This window comes from Hylobates moloch, unplaced genomic scaffold, assembly GCF_009828535.3.
Source record: "Hylobates moloch isolate HMO894 unplaced genomic scaffold, HMol_V3 SCAFFOLD_2, whole genome shotgun sequence".
Classification (NCBI taxonomy): Eukaryota; Metazoa; Chordata; class Mammalia; order Primates; family Hylobatidae; genus Hylobates; species Hylobates moloch.
The window spans coordinates 148,355,665-148,373,525 of record NW_026652277.1 but is presented as its reverse complement, the minus strand read 5'-3'; positions in this window follow the sequence as shown (position 1 = coordinate 148,373,525).

Genomic DNA, 17,861 nt, shown 5'->3' with positions numbered 1-17,861 from the left:
GAGCTCCACAGTCAGTCTTCAGAGTCAGGGACTTCATTGCAACACTCTATTTCTGAATGACTCTTCTTATCTATAAGGGGGAGGTTTACTTCCGTTCTTCTGGCTCTTAAGAAAGGAAAGACTGTTAAGGAAAAGCCTCCAACACATGCATATCCTACACAGATATGTAATCCATTTGAAAAAGTAATGCTTATTACTGCATCGTTACCACTGGGGAATAAAAAATGATGTTCACCTACTGTACTTATTTCCAAATTTTAAGTTGAAACCCCATCTTTAACAATTTAGAAGCACAAGAGTTTTGGTCAGGGACTCCCTTTGGAGTTCAACAGTGGTAGTAAAATTTTTTTGCTGGCCCATAGTCCCTGGAGAGCATAATTACAGAGCTGCAATTTTTAAACAATGGAATGAAATGATTTAATAGGGGGTGAAGAGGGGAAAAGGACAGTGAGAATTAGAAAGTGCTGGAAATCACAAGAGAGGCAATAAGGGCTCAGACTGAAATGGCAGCTGTGATATTAGAGAGAGAAGATGAGACACAGCACAAAAGAATAAAGAGATCTGATGAATGACTTGGAGACAAGAGCCAAGGAAGAAATTCGCTATTTCCTTACTAGAGATGACTGGTGATGGTATTGTGAGTGATTCTCTGTGTTTCCTGCGCAAATGGCTGAGGCAAATAATTTTGGATAATAAGTAGAACATATTGTTAGTGGCATATGTCCTTTGGAGGCAAAACAAAACAAAAATAAATAAAGCCAACAAAAAACCCAACTGTCCACAGAATAATCTGCTAAAAAAAGATGAAGTGCTAGCCATTAAAAATACAGGTTATTCAATGTCCCTTTAAAGTTTTGTTGTTGTTGTTGTAACTTCTCGGCTATAGGGGGTGTATTTGTGGGAGCTCTTGGGGGTTATCTTAGAGGGTGCCAACCACAAGTGGTTCCTGTCTTTTTAGCTAGTTAACCAGTTTGTACAATCATCGATCAAACACACATGGGAAGCCCTGTGAGAGACCCAAATGAACTCAGGAAGCCCATTGCTAAAGTTGCTTAAAGTACAATGTTCCATTTTTAGGAGAAAAGCTTTTCGGGTTCTTTTCTCTTTCTCTTTCCTCCTGACACATGAATTCTGCTGTTTTGCTAAATAAGTGTCTATGCTGGAAAACTGATGCAGTGGTGGGGTGAACAGCAGGAGAAAAATAGAAGGTTGGCAGGTTTGTTGGAAGACTAAAAATAAGTTGACATTGAAGCTATGTGGCTCTGCAATTTGGTTTCTTGCTGGGATGCTCTGATCAAAGATTTTTGGGCATTAACGTAGTAACTACTGACCAAGATTTTGGGTTTGGGATTATCCATGAATTTCAATTATCGATTATACTTCTTCCCTTTCCTCCATTACCGAAATAATGGAAATTTGGCTACATAAACAGAATGTATGAAAGCCACAATACCACAATACTTCTTGCAATCAGCTTTCACACTTACCGAGTAGGACAATGGCCTTTGGATATATGGACATAAATCTTATTTGATCCTTTTCTAAGGTTCTCTGTCTTAACTGAAGCTTCTGCCCAGTTTGAAAAGAAGATTATTGAACTGGAAGCCTATTGCTGTTTGTGGCATTTTTGCATCTCTAAAAGGCACGCAGGCAAGTGATGGAAGGGAGTTGTAGACCACTCTGCTAGGGGCACTATCTGTCTGCAGGGAGAGAGGACAGATCAGCAGGCAGGGCCTTCCTTTCCAAGGAGGGCTTTTGGTCCTGGTCTGGAATGGGTGGTGGAGCTGGGGGTAGGGAGTCAGGATGTGATACAAGCCTGGCCTCTAATCGGAGGACTTGGATGGAATCTGTTGCTTAAGATTTATTGTCAGTCATAGACACTAAGTAGATTAGTGCAATTATTGAGCATAGGTAACATTTCATCGCATTGTCAAAAGAGATACTAATCACCTTATCAATAGTTGTGATTTGGTGGCTTTGTTTTGTTTGTATAAGAAGTTGAACAAAGATAGATAATAATCCCTCTGGCATCCCTTACCCCTAATCATTTTCCCAGGTGTACTAAAATGGAAGGTACGCTCATTAGAGGTTATTCAAATGCACTATTTGGTGTCATTTCTTTCATTCAACAAATATTTATTGAGGTCTACTATGCTTGGGACTCATTGCTAGGTAGGGACTGACAACTAGACAGAGGTTCTGACCTCAGAAACCTTTTTAAACCTTTTGGTAAGCGTTTGATTATATATACATGTTATATTAGTCAATTTTCACACTGCTATAAAGAACTGCCTAAGGCTGGGTAATTTATAAAGGAAAGAGGTTTAATTGACTCACAGTTCTGCATGGCTGGGGAGGCCTCAGGAAACTTTCAATCATGGCTAAGGTGAAGGGGAAGCAAGGCACATCTTACATGGCAGCAGGAGAGAGACAAAGTGAGCAAAGGGGAAATACCACACTTTAAAACCATCGGCTCTCATGACAACTCACTCACTATCATGAGAACAGCATGGGGAGCGCACTCCCATCATCCAATCGCCTCCCACCAGGTCCTCCCTTAGCACGTGGGGATTACAATTCGAGATGAGATGTGGGTGAGGACACAGAGCCAAACCATATCACATGTAATGGAAACAAGCCATGGAGTTGCTCTATTTCACTGTTCTCCCAGATATTTGAGAATTTTCATTTTTTAAAGCCTTCTTTATGCTTCTTAACTTATTCTGTCCTTCCTGCTGCTTCTTCTCCATGTTTCTCCTTGGCTGGGTCTGCTTTTCTCCTTTCCTAATTGATTGAGTCATAGCTGAGTGGCTCCTTGCTTTGTAAAGTTCTGTCATTGTAATGAGATATGCACAGTATAGTGATGCTCCAACTTCACTGCTGAAAAGCTGCAGGAAGACACAGTTGTTCTAAACTGAAGTATTTTAAATGTAGTAGAAGAGCTTGCCCTTTAAAAGAATCTTCTTTGCAACGAATCTTTTGATAAACAGCATCTTTTGTTATGTAAATAATGATCCTTTATTTCATCTGTTGGCAAGATCTAATTTTAAGGCAGGATGAACCTGCATTATATTAGAATAAGATTACAAAACTCATCACTCCAAAAAGAATTTTGTTGTAATAAAAATCATTTGTAAAACACAATTGTCATGTGATTTTAAGGTTAAATGATGAGTGTGGAAAGCAGGTGGTAAACAATGGAATAACGTTATGTGCTATTTTAAGGCCCCAGAAAAAATTTTTGTGTTTAATCTTTTGGAAAAATTACTCCAGGAAAGCAATGATGAAATATGAATATGAATTTGATACTTGAAAATGAGAGTGAACTCTAATAGTACATATTTCTAGTGAATCAATATCTGTCTTTCTAATATGGTTGTTATAGTCATCAGTTTTGCTGGTGGTGAATAGAATTGTTGGGAAAGTGTTAGTGAAGTAACATGTGCAGAGGCCTGGAGCTATTCAGGGGCAGACAGTCACGTTTCTTCTTAGAATTCTTAGAATTTAGAGTTCCCTAACTACTATCATTTTTTGTGTGTGCCTCTTCTTTGAAACTATTCTGAGTGTTATCTTTCCTTTGTATGTCTGAGAAAAGCAAAGTCTAGAAAAGTTTCAAAATATTCTCTTCTAAGTCATTTGAAAGAACGTGCATTAATTAGAAGTTGGGTTGTCTGTTTTTCTGTTTCAAATCTTTTCCTTAACAAAGAAACACAGTCATATTTAACAGCTAATCAGTATCAGTCTGTCTGTGTGGTAACATGTATATGGACTAGGGTATGTTTAGTTTTGCCTAATTATGAAAAAAGACTTTAGTTGAGGATATAGAGTTAACAAGTTAAAAAACGATTTAGGATTGCTAAAAGTACTTTATTTAACATCTGCTTATTATTTAAACTGTGCCAATCAGAGGTAATTCTTAGATAATTAATAAAGGTTAGCTCTCTACTTGACAACACTAATGATTCTTTCCTTTAATTGGAGAAAGTTTAGAAAAATCACCAGACATGCCATCCAGAGAGAATTCTTATTTGTGTGTTGGCACATTTACTTTCAATATTTTTTTCTGTTCTGTTTTTTCAATCTTTTTTCTATTATTATTTTATACATAAGGAATATATATAGAGGTGGAAGGACTTGTACATAGCTAGTAAGCAGTGCAGCTGGGATTTGAACCCCAAAGTAAGTCTTCAGAGCGTGGGACTTCATTACAACACTCTATTTCTGAATGACTCATCTTATTTATAACGGGGAGGTTTACTTCCATGATTCTGGCTTTTTTTTTTGAAATGGTGTCTCGCTCTGTTGCCTAGGCTGGAGTGCAGTGGCGCGATCTTGGCTCACCACAACCTTTGTCTCCTGGGTTCACGTGATTCTCCTGCCTCAGCCTCCTGAGTAACTGGGACTACAGGCATGCGCCACCATGCCCGGCTAATTTTTGTATTTTTAGTAGAGACGTGGTTTCACTATGCTGGCCAGGCTGGTCTCAAACTCCTGACCTCGTGAAACACCTGCCTCGGCCTCCCAAAGTGCTGGGATTACAGGTGTGAACCTCTGTGCTCAGCCAGATTCTGGCTCTTAAGAAAGGAGAGACTGTTAAGGAAAAGCCTCCAACACATGCATATCTCACATAGATATATAATCCATTTAAGAAATAATACTTATTACTACATTGTTACCATTGGGGAAATAAAAAATGACACTCACTTATTGTACTTATTTTCATATCCTTGATGTGCTATTGGATTTGGCTTGCTAGTATTTTGTTGAAGATTTTTGCATCTGTGTTAATCAGGGATATTGGCCTGCAGTTCTCTTCTTTGTTGTCTGTTTGCCAGGTTTTGGTATCAGGATGATGCTGGCTTCATAGAATAAGTTAGAGAGGAGTTCTTCCTCTTCGATTTTTTGGATAGTTTCAGTAGAATTGGTGCTAGCTCTTCTTTGTACATCTGGTAGGATTTGACTGTGAATCCATGTGGTCCAGGGCTTTTTTGGTTGGTAGGATTTTTGTTATGATTCAATGTCAGAACTTGATCTTGGTCTCCTCATTTCTTCCTGATTTATCCTTGGGAGATTGTGTGTTTCCAGGAATTTATTCATTTCCTCTCAGTATTCTAGTTTGTGTGCATGAAGTGTTCAGAATAGTCTCTGAAAATCCTTTGTATTTCTGTAGGATCAGTTGTAATGTCATCTTTGTGCTTCTGGTTGTGCTTATTTGGATCTTCTCTCTTTTTTTCTTTGTTAATCTAGCTAGTGGTCTATGGATCTTGTTTATCCTTTCAAAGAACCCACTTTTGGTTTCATTGCTTCTTTGTATGGATTTTTGGGTCTCAATTTTGTTCAGGTCTGTGTTGATTTTAGTATTTCTTTGCTACTGCTAGCTTTGGGGTTAGTTCTTATTTTTCTAGTTCCTGTAAGTGTGATGTGAGATTATTAACTTTATAACTTTTTGAGATAGGCACTTAGTGCTATAACTTTCTTCTTAACACTGCATTTGTTGCATCCCAGAGATTTTGGTATGTTGTTTCTAAGTTTACATTTATTTAAAATAATTTTTAAATTTTATTGTTTCTCCAAAAGTCTTTCAACAGCAAGTTGTTCAATTTTCTTTCTTTTTTTTTTAGGTTTCACATACATTTGTTTTAATTTTTTATTATTATACTTTAGGTTTTAGGGTACATGTGCACAATGTGCAGGTTTGTTACATATGTATCCATGTGCCGTGTTGGTTTGCTGCACTTTCATGTAATTGTGTGGTTTCGAGAGATCTTCTCATATTCATTTCTATGTTTATTCCACTGTAGTTCAAGACTATGGTTGGCATTATGTCAGTACGTTTGAATTCATTGAGACTTTCTTTATGACCAAGCATGTGATTGATCTTGGAACATGTTCCATGTGTAGAGGAAAAGAATGTATATTCTATGGCTGATGGGTGGATTATTCTATAGGTGTCTATTGGTCCGATTGGTTAGGTGGCAAATTTAAATCCAAAATTTTTCTAGTTTTCCATCTCAATGATCTATTGACTGCTGTCAGTGGGATATTGAAGTCTCCACTGTTATTGTGTGGCTAAGTCTTTTTGTAGGTCGAGAAGTACTTGTTGTATGAATCTGGGTGCTCCAATGTTGAGCGCATATGTATTTAGTTAAGACTTCTTGTTGAATTGTGTGGTTTATCATTATATAATGCCCTTTTTTGTTTATTTTTACTGTTGCTGACTTAAGAACTGTTTTACCTGACATAATAATAGCGACTTCTGCTTTGTTTTTGTTTTTCATTTGTGTAGTAAATCTTTCTCCAACCCTTTACTTTGGTTCTATGGGTGTTGTTACATGTGAGATGGGTCTCTTCAAGACTGCGTATGAATGGGTCTTGTTTTTGTACTCAATTTGCTTTTGTTTATAAAGTCTTAGGGTGTGTGGAAATGTTAATTTCCATGCAGTCAAGTAGAAATGGTTTTTAAATTTGTGTTCTTTTATTTTGCAGAAATTCTACATAAAAATATCCAGTATCTCTGTCTCTCTCATGTAATGGGGCTCCACTCACTTTTATCAGCCAGCAGACTGTTTCCTGGCATTCTCCTCCCTGGGATCTGGGTTCTCCTCCCTGGGATCTTCCCTTATTTATTTTTTTAATGTTCTTTTTATATTGTAGATGTAGACTTTGCCAACATTTTACAATATTCATGTCCAGTAAACCATTTGCTTTTGTTTATAAAGTCCTAGGATATATGAAAATGTTAATTTTCTGGTCTTTTATCATTCAGAAATTCTACATTAAAATATCCAATAACAACTCACAAGTTTTTTTTAGTCCTTATGATTATTAAAATATTTACCATTTTAATATATCCTTTTTCCCAATTCTGTCTTCGTTGACCCTAGTTCTGTAGAATGATGATAGATAAGAGGCAGAAAATTTTTCTATGGCCACAAAGAAATACAAGGCTACACGTTAGGCTCATTTTTGAAAAAACTTTAGGACTTCTCAGAGTATTTAGCTTGCTAATGTACATTATTTACTTTATGTGAGGGAAGCAGAGGAAAGACACAGCCAGAGTTGTTTAATGAACACATTCTTTTTATTTTCCTGAGCACATATGAGACGCGATTCCTCAGAGCTTGCTTTGGGAAATGTGTTCTGATACATCTAACATGTTATAATTACAGGACAAGGTAAGCCTCTAACTTTATTTTTTCCCCTAACTCATTAATCAATTGTTTGAGCATCAGAGCATCACTTGTTCAGTAATTATTGATTTCTTTACTTGTTCATGAATTGGAACTTTTTTCTTTTTTTTAGCCTAAGTTGAGAGTGATGGAACAGAATAAATAGAAGACAATGTAGAGAGGCAGCAGGCTTGCATCCCAGCAAACAAAATCTGAAGGAAATTACATTTCCAAGTATTATGTTAATAACACAAACTATGTTCAATAGTCAGAAACAGTAAAACAGCAGACGGGCTTTAATTAAAGCTTCACATCACTCTTTTCAATGGCCTTCTCATCACATGAACAGCTGCTTCATGGCACCCACGGAAGAAAAATGTTTCCATTTGAAACTTTCTCGAACAAAATGTAAAATTTCAACCAATGGTAATTCTAAAAATTTGAGCTCTTCAAGGTGGCTTATAACTCCTGCATGATATATTACATTTTGTTTATTTTAGAATCTCTTGAGTATGTTACTTGTGTCTATTTCTGATTGAGTGCCTTATATCTCTAAGACAAAACTATCATTCTGTGTAAAGTTCTTAGATTAGAGGAAAAATATAAATATGAGTTTAAATATAAAGATCATCGGCTTTAGAATGAATGACCTAATGAAGGAAAAAGGCATTACACGATGACTACACAACTAGGGAGTTTGATAGTTTGCTTGCTATCAATTAGTTTGTGCAGTTAACATCTCTCTGGAGTAGCCACCTGTTCAAACAGCCTGGTCATCAAGAATCTTTAGTTGGATTTGCCAAACATTTCAGAAGGACACACCAGTTGTATAGAGAAAACCTTCTACATAAATCTTAAGACATTTTACCTGTCAATGGATTCTCAGGACTTTTATCTTCACTTGCGTGAAACAAAAAATAAAGGTAGTAGGGTAAGTGACTCAATCCTCGCTACTCATCAAATGAATTCACTTTTCACTTATGTTCCCATGTAGCACCTAATGCCTTGTTAGGATGCAGAACCCAGAGTGGTGGTGTGCTGGTAAATATGCTAGAGCAATTTATAACCTCTGTATGTCATCTACATATCAATAGCAAGAAAATAAATAACTGTATTTAAATATGGGCAAAGAACCTGAATAGACAATTACCAAAAGAACACATACAAATGGCCAACAGGTATATGAAAATACTTTCAACATCACTAATCATCAGGGAAATGAAAATTAAAACCATAATGAGCTATCACCTCACACCTGTTAGGGTGGCTATTAACAAAAAGACAGAATCCTTGAGTTCTGTTGGTGGGAATGTAAATTAGTACAGCCCTTCTGGAAAACAGTATGGAGTTTCTTCAAAAAACTAAAAATGGAACTACCATATGATCCAGCAATCCCGCTGCTGGGTATATATTCAAAGGAATTGAAATCTGCATGTTGAAGAGGTATCTTCACTCCCAAATTCATTACAGCATTATTCACAATAGCCAATATATTGGAATCAACCCCAGTGTTCATCAATGGATGAATGGATAAAGAAAATGTGGCAATATACACAATGGAATAACAGCCTTTAAAAAGAAGGAAATTCTATCATTTGTAACAACATGGATAAACCTAGAAGACATTTTTCTAAGCAAAATAAGCCAATCACAGAACAACAATTTTTTTATGATCTCACTTATAAATGCAATCTACAAAAGCCAAACTAATAGAAGTAGAGAGTAGAATGGAGGTTACCAGAGCCTGGGGGTTGGGAAATAGGAAGATGCTGGTCAAAGCCTACAAAATTTTTGTAGGATGAATACGTTTTTGAGATCTATTGCACAGAATAGTGACCGTAACTAATAATAATGTGTACTTCAGAATTGCTGAAAGAGTACATTTTAAATGTTCTCACCACAGAAGTGATGTGTGTGAGGTGATGCATTTGTCAATTAGCTTGATGTATCTATTTACATGAATACATATATTAAAACATCACGTATCCCATATTATCATTTGTCAGTTAAAAAAAAGACTCGTAACTGGGCCAGATAAAGAAGTTTAGTGTGACATATAATGTGAGAAGCCCAAGAGGTGAGGATAAGTGGGGCATCAAAACCAGTTTAGGAAATGCTTTCATTGTGTGCCAAGATGAGGAGTAACAGTAACTTATAGCATAATGATTAAGACCATGAGCTTCAGAGCCAATTTTGCACCTCACTGGCTGTGTGACCTTGGGTAAGTTACCAAACCTCTCCGTGTCTCTGTAAAATGGAAATAACAATAGAATTTATCATGTCTATTTATACTATATGTGTGCGTATATATGTGTATATATATTTATATATATATACACATACATATACTCACTTAACAATCATGCCTCAAATGAAATAGATAAGATCATCTGAGTGTAGTAAATTATTATAAAGTCCAGTGTCTGGCATATAATAAGCATCATCTATGTGTTACTTATTCTGATTATGGGAGATAAAACTTTTCCATATGGTAATCAAACTGTTCCCTCCCTACTCACACACAGAGTTTGCACACAGTTAAAAAATATACACTGTCTACCTCAGCCAGCCTCCCACCTGACTTACCCTACTTGGGCACAATCTCTTTTGAGACCCTGTATCATCTCCTACATAACTCCAACCAACTTCCCAATCTATCTGAGTATAATAGGACATGTTTTGCAACTTTTCCCTACCTCCATGTATTGCGGGTACTCTTTTCCCATGGCTATATTTGTTGATTAAAATTTCCTGATGGGCATGGATAAACAGTTTCTGGTGAAATAAACAAAAATAACACACACAGACTGCGAACAGAATTCAGTTCTTAATTTCCTTGAAAATTCATGAAGGGTTTCAATACTTAACAAGTCAGATAAGCCACTTGTGTTCTGTCTGCATGCACTAGAGCTTTGATCTTTTCTGCTGGTAGATAAAGTAAGACTCTGTGTATCACTCTGTCAAAGGCATTCTGGCTGTTTGTTGAAGGTCGTGTTTCCCATCAGATGGTAAAAACACCAATTAGGCGTTCTCAGGAGAGCAATAGGCCTGTCCAAAAGGTGCAGAGTAAATGCTAAAAAGAAGCAAGGCTAAGGCAACCATGCAGTGCAGAAGAGGAGAACTGGCCTGGGAATTCAGTGACCAGGCTCTGGATCCTGACCTTAACTTGCCCCAAACTCTGAACCACTCTGCAGTGGACTGAATGTTTGTATCCTCTCAAAATTCATATGTTAAAATACGAATCCCCAGCACGATAGTATTAGGAAGTTGGGCCTTTGGGTGGTGAGTAGCTCGTAAGGGTGGATGAATGGGATTAGTGCTCTGATTTAAAAAAGATCCCTGGTGCCTTCTGCCGTGTGAGGACACAGCAGCAAGGAGGCCCTGACTGTGAGGCTGGAAGTGGGCCCTCTGCAGATGGGGAATCTGCTGACACTTTGATCTGGGACTTCTCAGCCTCCAGAACTGTGGGAAATCAATTTCTGTTGTTTATAATCCACCTAGTTTATGGTATTTTGTTATGACATCCTCACTTATCTTTTCTGCATGGTTTTCCAGCTCTGAGCTCCATGATTCTGTGTTGAGTTTTTAGATCTGTACCTCATGGATATTATTATTCATTTATCATAGGCAATTTCTGCAGGATGACTGCAGGACAAAATTCCAGGTGCTTTTATCAGAAACTTAAAGGAGGAGAAAGCAAAGCCATCTCTTCCCCCAGCTCGCTCTTAAGAGCCAGGACTTTTTTTTTTTTTGGAGCTTCCTGGATAACTTTTGATTTTTCACTGACCGAAAGTCACATTTCTGTATGGAGGCAAGAGGGAATGGGATCATCCTTAGGCCAGACAGCACCAAGCCTGGATCTTACCTGAAGCATGTAGTTATGGAAGAAAGGGGTGGAGGCCTGAGTTTAAACAGTGTTCGGTTAGAACGGCAGGGATTGCATATATACTTCCCTAGTGTAATAAAAGATGGTGACGGGATAGGATCAGGGCCATAACTTCAGTTTTCCATGAATTAGCTCCCTCCACAGAACCATTTGATAATAATTTTTCTTGTAAGTTTGACTCTAGTTGTGTCATTAGTGAAGGCTCCTTACCAACCTTCTTTTAATGGGAGAATGACGAATGCGTTACTGAAATCCAAATGTACCACATCTACTGCATTGATTCATCCTCAAGCTGTAGTAACTCAGGGCTTAGTCCTTGGATCTCTTCTTTCTGGATAACTCAGTTCCTTGAAGATGTTATCCAGACTTATGGCTTTAAATGCTGCCTTTATGTTGAAGCCAAAATTTATATTTCCAGCACTGACTTGTCTCTGAACTCTGTTCCAAACTCATTTCCACTACTTCAACTTAGATTTTATTAAGCAACTAAAGATACCGTGTCTGAAACTGGGCTCAAAATATTTCTCCCTGTTATAACCTGACCTTTCTCTAGTCTTTCCCATCCTTGTAGAGGAAATTTCATCTGTGCCAATTGCTCAGAGTGAAAACCTTGAAGACATCATTGACTTCTTTTTTTCTTTCACCCCCCCACTCCTAGATCAAATCCATCAGCAAATCATGTTGACTCTGCCTTAAAAATATGTCCAGCATTGTACCATGTTCTACCACCTCTATGGCTACCATCCCTAGTCCCAGCCACCAGAGACTGGGTTATATAAATTGATTTTCAAGAGGTTTTCTTGCTTTCTCTTTAACTGCCATTCTGTCCTTTTTCATAAAAGCAGCCAGAGGGACACTATATAAGTTAGATTTGATCATTCATGTGTTCAAACCCCTCCAAGAGTAAATACTAATGTCTATACATTGACCTACAGGGTCCTTCATTATCTCTGCCTTCATTTCCCACTATTCTTCCATGCCTTCTATTTACTTCAGCCTGCATTGCTCTCCTTATTGTTCTTTGGACACATTCCTACCCCAGGACCTTTGCACAAGCTGTTTCAACCACCTGTAATACCTCTCCCCCCACCCCCAGGTTTCTGCTTGGTTTCTACCCTCTTTAAGTTCTTTTCTAAAAATGTCATTTTCTCAGCTACTCCATTTAAAATTCTGCTCCATTAGAAGCTTCATATTGTCCTCTTCTGCCTAATTTTTCTCCTTAGCATTTATTACTTTCTAATATGCTATACTTATTTATCTTATTTAATGTGTGTCTCCCTTATTAGATGTAAACTCCATAAAGGATAAGATTACTGTTTTTGTTTTATTCACTGCTATATGTTGAGAAACTTGACTCATAATAAGTTCTCAACAAGTCTACTAAATGACTGTTGAATGAATGAATTTATCAGGTTGAATAAGTATGAATGCCTTGATCCTAGGCAGGTAAATTCAATCAGGATATCTGGCATGGAGAATGGACTTATGTAGTTTTTTGTTTGTTTGTTTTTGAGATGGAGTTTTGTTCTTGTTGCTCAGGCTGGAGTGCAATGGCATGATCTTGGCTCACCGCAAACTCTGCCTCCCAGTTTCAAGGGATTCTCCTGCCTCAGCCTCCTGAGTAGCTGGGATTACAGGCATGCGCCATCATGCCTGGCTAATTTTGTATTTTTAGTAGAGACGGGGTTTCTTCACGTTGGTCAGGCTGGTCTCGAACTCCAGACCTCAGGTGGTCTGCCCGCCTCGGCCTCCCAAAGTGCTGGGGCATATGTAGTTTTAAAAAGCTTCCTAGGTGATCTGGGAGTGTTGTCTGGATAGATCCAAGGTATTCTCTGACTAACAGTAACTATTTATTTGTCCCCATTAGTCTGTGTGCCTATTTCACACAGGTATGGCACAGGCTATTTGTCTTTCTTATTACATTAACAATCCCGGGCAAAAGCCTATAATTTAACAAAGAAAGGAAGAGTTCCGACCAAAGTAAGTAAATTTAAGAAAGCAGAAAACCTGCTTTTGTTTTCACTGATAAAAGTTCTTGCCATGTCGATAGGTTACCAAGCTGAAGACATTTTCAGTATCTCAGTGGAATTAGTTCTGTAATTACTCTCACCAACACACACCTACAATATCTTGGGGCTATGAGTTTCAATGATATTTTGCAGAACGCATTTGTTCATTTGTTTGCTCGAGGAGGCCAAAATATTGATTTATTTCATCAGGCTTGAACATTCTCATTTGTCTCTGGCTGTACTGCAGCTTTGACTCATGCAGTTCACATGTGTGCACACACACACATGCACACACATGTATGCACACATACATGCACAAACACACATGGATGCACACATACATGTGTGCACACACAACCTTTACATTGGGGTTTTTCATCCCTAGATAAATTATCCTCTGTAGTTACAGTTTAATGCTAGGTTACAAAAAGAGAGAATTATCAGATACACCCTTCTCCTTCCTTTCACTCTGGTTCATTCCGGCTCTATTTTATTCCATGTTGTTTTTTCTCAGCCCTTACAAAGTTAGACCCCTTACCACATAAAATATTCTGGTCTTAAGGGCTCCGTTTCCATGAATGGTTCCACATTTGGCTTCTCACCCATGCCTCTTGTTTTGAAGAGGCAGTGACTACTGTTTGTGATAAAGCAGTGTTGCAAAAACAAAGAACCCAAGTACTACATTTCCCCTTTCTCACCCCTTCCCTTGTTTATCTGAAACTTACAAGTCCCTGCAGGAAAAAAAGGATAATAAATTTGCCTCCATTTCTTCCTATGGAGACCCTATTTGGATCCTAGGTCTGAGAGAGAAGCTTGCTGTATTTCCACAACTCTTTCTCAGCTACAGAGGAAGAGAAATCAGGAAAAGAAGAAGCTCTACCCAGAAGCAAAGTGCATCCACAGGCTCCACTCCCCAAACCTTCCCTCTTTGGCAATTGTTGGGTCAGCTCGTCACTGTCTCTGGAAAAAGACAGGGGCACTATTTTGTTCTGCCAAGAGCATGTGCCTTTTTATGACTTCATAGTATCTTGAGATGTATTAGAAGAGGCTCTGAAGTTGCTGCTCATTTGATGGAGATAGGAACGTGTGGGTCAATATTGTGGCATTTCATCTCGCTTTGCTCTCCCAGTTTTATTTGCACTTCTCCCCCAGGATTCTGTTTTCTCCCTCCCATCACTTGATGGTGGACAGCTAGTTTAGCCTGTGGATAGGCAGCTAATGGGAAACTCTAGCTTCTGTGATTTTCTGCTTCTGGGTTAGCAGGGAGGGATCTAGTGGCATAAGATGGCACATATGCTATGCGGGAAACTCTCTTACTGGGGCTCCCCTCTTTGTCCCTTGCACACATCCAACCTTGGGTGTGAGGTTGGGAATTGTGTGTGTGTGTGTGTGTGTGTGTGTGTGTGTGTGTGTGTGTAGAAAGGGCTCAGAAACTCTCATCTCCTAATTCCAACACTCAGCACTCCCTTTCCTATACTCTCTTTCTACAGAACGGCACATTTGAGGTCTCCTGTCCGCATCTACCTAGGCTCAAAGTCAGAGCTGCCTCACTTTTTCAGGGATTTTTAAAGAATAAGTTTTGAGGAAGCAAGGATACTTTGATTTTGCATTTTTTCTTTTGAATTCCTTGATTCTGGCAAATTTTATCTGGTTGATTGCTTCAGATTCGTCCATTGTCTAAAACGGCAACTGCTCTAACATTTTTGTTTGTTTTTTTGTTTGAGACGGAGTCTTGTTCTGTTGCCCAGGCTGGAGTGCAGTAGCACAATCTCGGCTCACTGCAACCTCTGCCTTCTCAGGTTCAAGCGATTCTCCTGCCTCAGCCTCCTGAGTAGCTGGGGTCACAGGCACCCGCCACCACGCCCGACGATTTTTTTGTATTTTTAGTAGAGACAGGGTTTCACTATGTTGGCCAGGCTGGTCTCCAACGCCTGACCTTGTGATCCATCCGCCTCGGCCTCCCAAAGTGCTGGGATTACAGGCGTGAGCCACAGCGCCCTGCCAACACTTTCTTAAAGGAATAGACTGGAGGAATATGAACCAGAATCATCCTCTTGGATATTTGGGACACCCTACCAGGATGATTTCTGGTTATTGCTTTGTACAGAGCATAGAAAAGTTAACCTGCTTGTTGAAGTTCTCTCTCCCTTTTTTTAAACAAGATGGTGGCAATGATGAATTGATTTGTTAACATGAGGCTTTGAAATTACAGTGCTTTTTACAGACTTCATATATCTATATTGTCTCCCCAGAGGCAAAGAAATAAAATTGACTGCACCTCTATTCAAATGATGCTATTATATTCCTATTCCAGAAGTGTACTTCTGGTGGTGCGCTGTTCATCACTTGATAGATGTTCTTACAGTAAATCACAGTAAAATGAAGAAAGGGCCAGGGGAGGGAACCTGGCAAATTGTTAAGAATTCTGCGATGTTATTGCATTCTGTTCAGCTTATTATTCAGAATTTGAACAACAATGTGTGCAGATTTATTAATCATGATATAAGGGACAAATTGTCAGACTTTAGCATTGGAAATCATTGTTTTAGACATTTTATAATTTTAACAAAGCTAAAGATTAAAAAACTGCTTTATTAGATGACCTTTTTCTATTTGTAGTGGTGCAACCTGTTCTTGCCATTCTGTCAAACACGTTGAATGTGAATAGATGGAATAAATGCCCAGTTACTGTCTAATAAAAATAGCAATTAAACAATTACTATTATTGGTTAAAAACCATTGTATTCTTTTCATAATCATCAGCTACTAATGGATGAGCAATACGTAGAGTTTCAGAAGTACAGCTAAGCATTATAAATATAAAGTGTTTATAAGCAGTTGACCTGCATGCATACACATTTATCAACTAGAATTTAGGTAAGAATGAATTAGACTTGTAATGTTTTTGTTCTGTTTGTTTTCCAGTCTCTCTTGAGATAGAATTATCCTTTAATACAAAAAGGCTGTTCATGGTATTTCACCTTTTTTTCCTTCTCAGGGAAAAATTCAATTGTGGAAATGAAAAAAAAAGCCACTAATATTTAAAGAAAATAATGAGTTTTGGCTTTGAAAGAAATTTTAAACTTAATATTTTATTTAATCCTACAATAACTGTATAATAAAGAGTAGGTCTTATTATCTCTACTTACAATAAACATAACTGAATTATTTCAGATTAAGTTAATATCAAAATAGTTCCTCAACCTTCCCAGAAAAACAGGGATGAATTTCAGCACTTATGACTCAATGCCTTTATGACCTATTCCTGTTATTGTTGTTATTATTTCACCATCGGGCTATTTATGTCTTAGTGTGGAATAACCTAGGAAAATATTTCCCTAAGGTTTTTGGTCTCTCAATTAGCATCAAACTGTTTGAGTGAAGTTTCATTGCCAGAATTCCCCAAAGTACCAAGAAGTTCTATTCAGATTTTTCTAACCAGAAACAAGCTGGTTTAGTGTTTCCCCATGTCCATATATCAAGATATTTTCAGTTTCAGCCTCGACTAGTGCACAAAAGGACTTAAAAGCCACAAATGAAAATCTGCCACCCCTTATGGCACTAGAGTTTTCAGATAAAATTTCCATAAAATGGTAGCTTGTATCTTAATGAACGTTAGACTGTTCTAATCATTTGGAGTCACATCACTATCTTGTGGTAACAAAAGATTCAATTCAGATACAGTTTTTTTTCAGGGTACACCAGAAATTGTTAGCAGTGGTTTCAACCTTTAAGGACAGTGGAGGGAGATTACTTTTTCCTTTTTGTACTATTTAAACATATACATGTATTACTTTTTAAAAAGTTTAAAAATGTACAATACTCATGTAAAGAAGTGAAAAATGCTTTGGGAGGCTGAGGTGGGCGTGTCACTTGAGGCCAGGAGTTTGAGACCAGCCTGGCCTACTAAAAAAAAAAAAAATACAGAAATTAGCTGAGTGTGGTGGCACATGCCTATAATCCCAGCTATTGGAGAGGCTTGAGGCATGAGAATCGCTTGAACCTGGGAGATGGAGGTTGCAGTGAGACGAGATCATGCACCTGCACTCCATCGAGCTGCAGAGTGAGACTCGGTAAAAAAAAAAAAAAAAAAAAAAAAAAGTGAAAAATGAGAATTGTAAATTCATCTTCAGGACATTCAAGAATATGTTGTGATGAAGGATTTTCCAGGCAGCCTATATCTACCAGTTCAGACTAGTCTGAGAATTAAGAATTAGAGCTGCCGGGCTACCATCAAGCATCCAATTTTCTGAGTAATCAACTTGGCAAGAAAGTAAAAATGAAGGGGTGCTCATGGTGAAAGTGATGAGGGAAATCAGCACTTTCACATTCAAAAGAATGTATGTCAGATATTCTAAAAGTTAAAATCACAGCTAACAAGAATATCCTTAATGATTTATTCCCTCAATAAATCACTTTGTTCTTGTGAAACAAATGCTGCAATGCAGTTTCTTTTTAAATCTATGTCTCTATCTCCTTTTGCTGAATATTTTAACTCCATTTGCTCTTACTGTCTTAGTTTTCTAAATGCACATTTGAATCATTGTTCAATGGCAAAAGTCATATTACAAAGTGTTCCAAGTCTGTGGTGAGGCTAAGGACCACAATTCCTGGGAACTGGAGTTGCCCTTTAATCCCTCAAATTAGGGAGGAAAGGCACTGCTTACCCTGACATGAGAAAATGCAAAGTTATGATGTGGAAATAATCTTCGGGCACTTACTGAAGGGTTTATCAAGTGTGTAATTTGTAAAAGCTATACACATAGTATTAATGTTAGTTGAGTTTACCTCTGTACC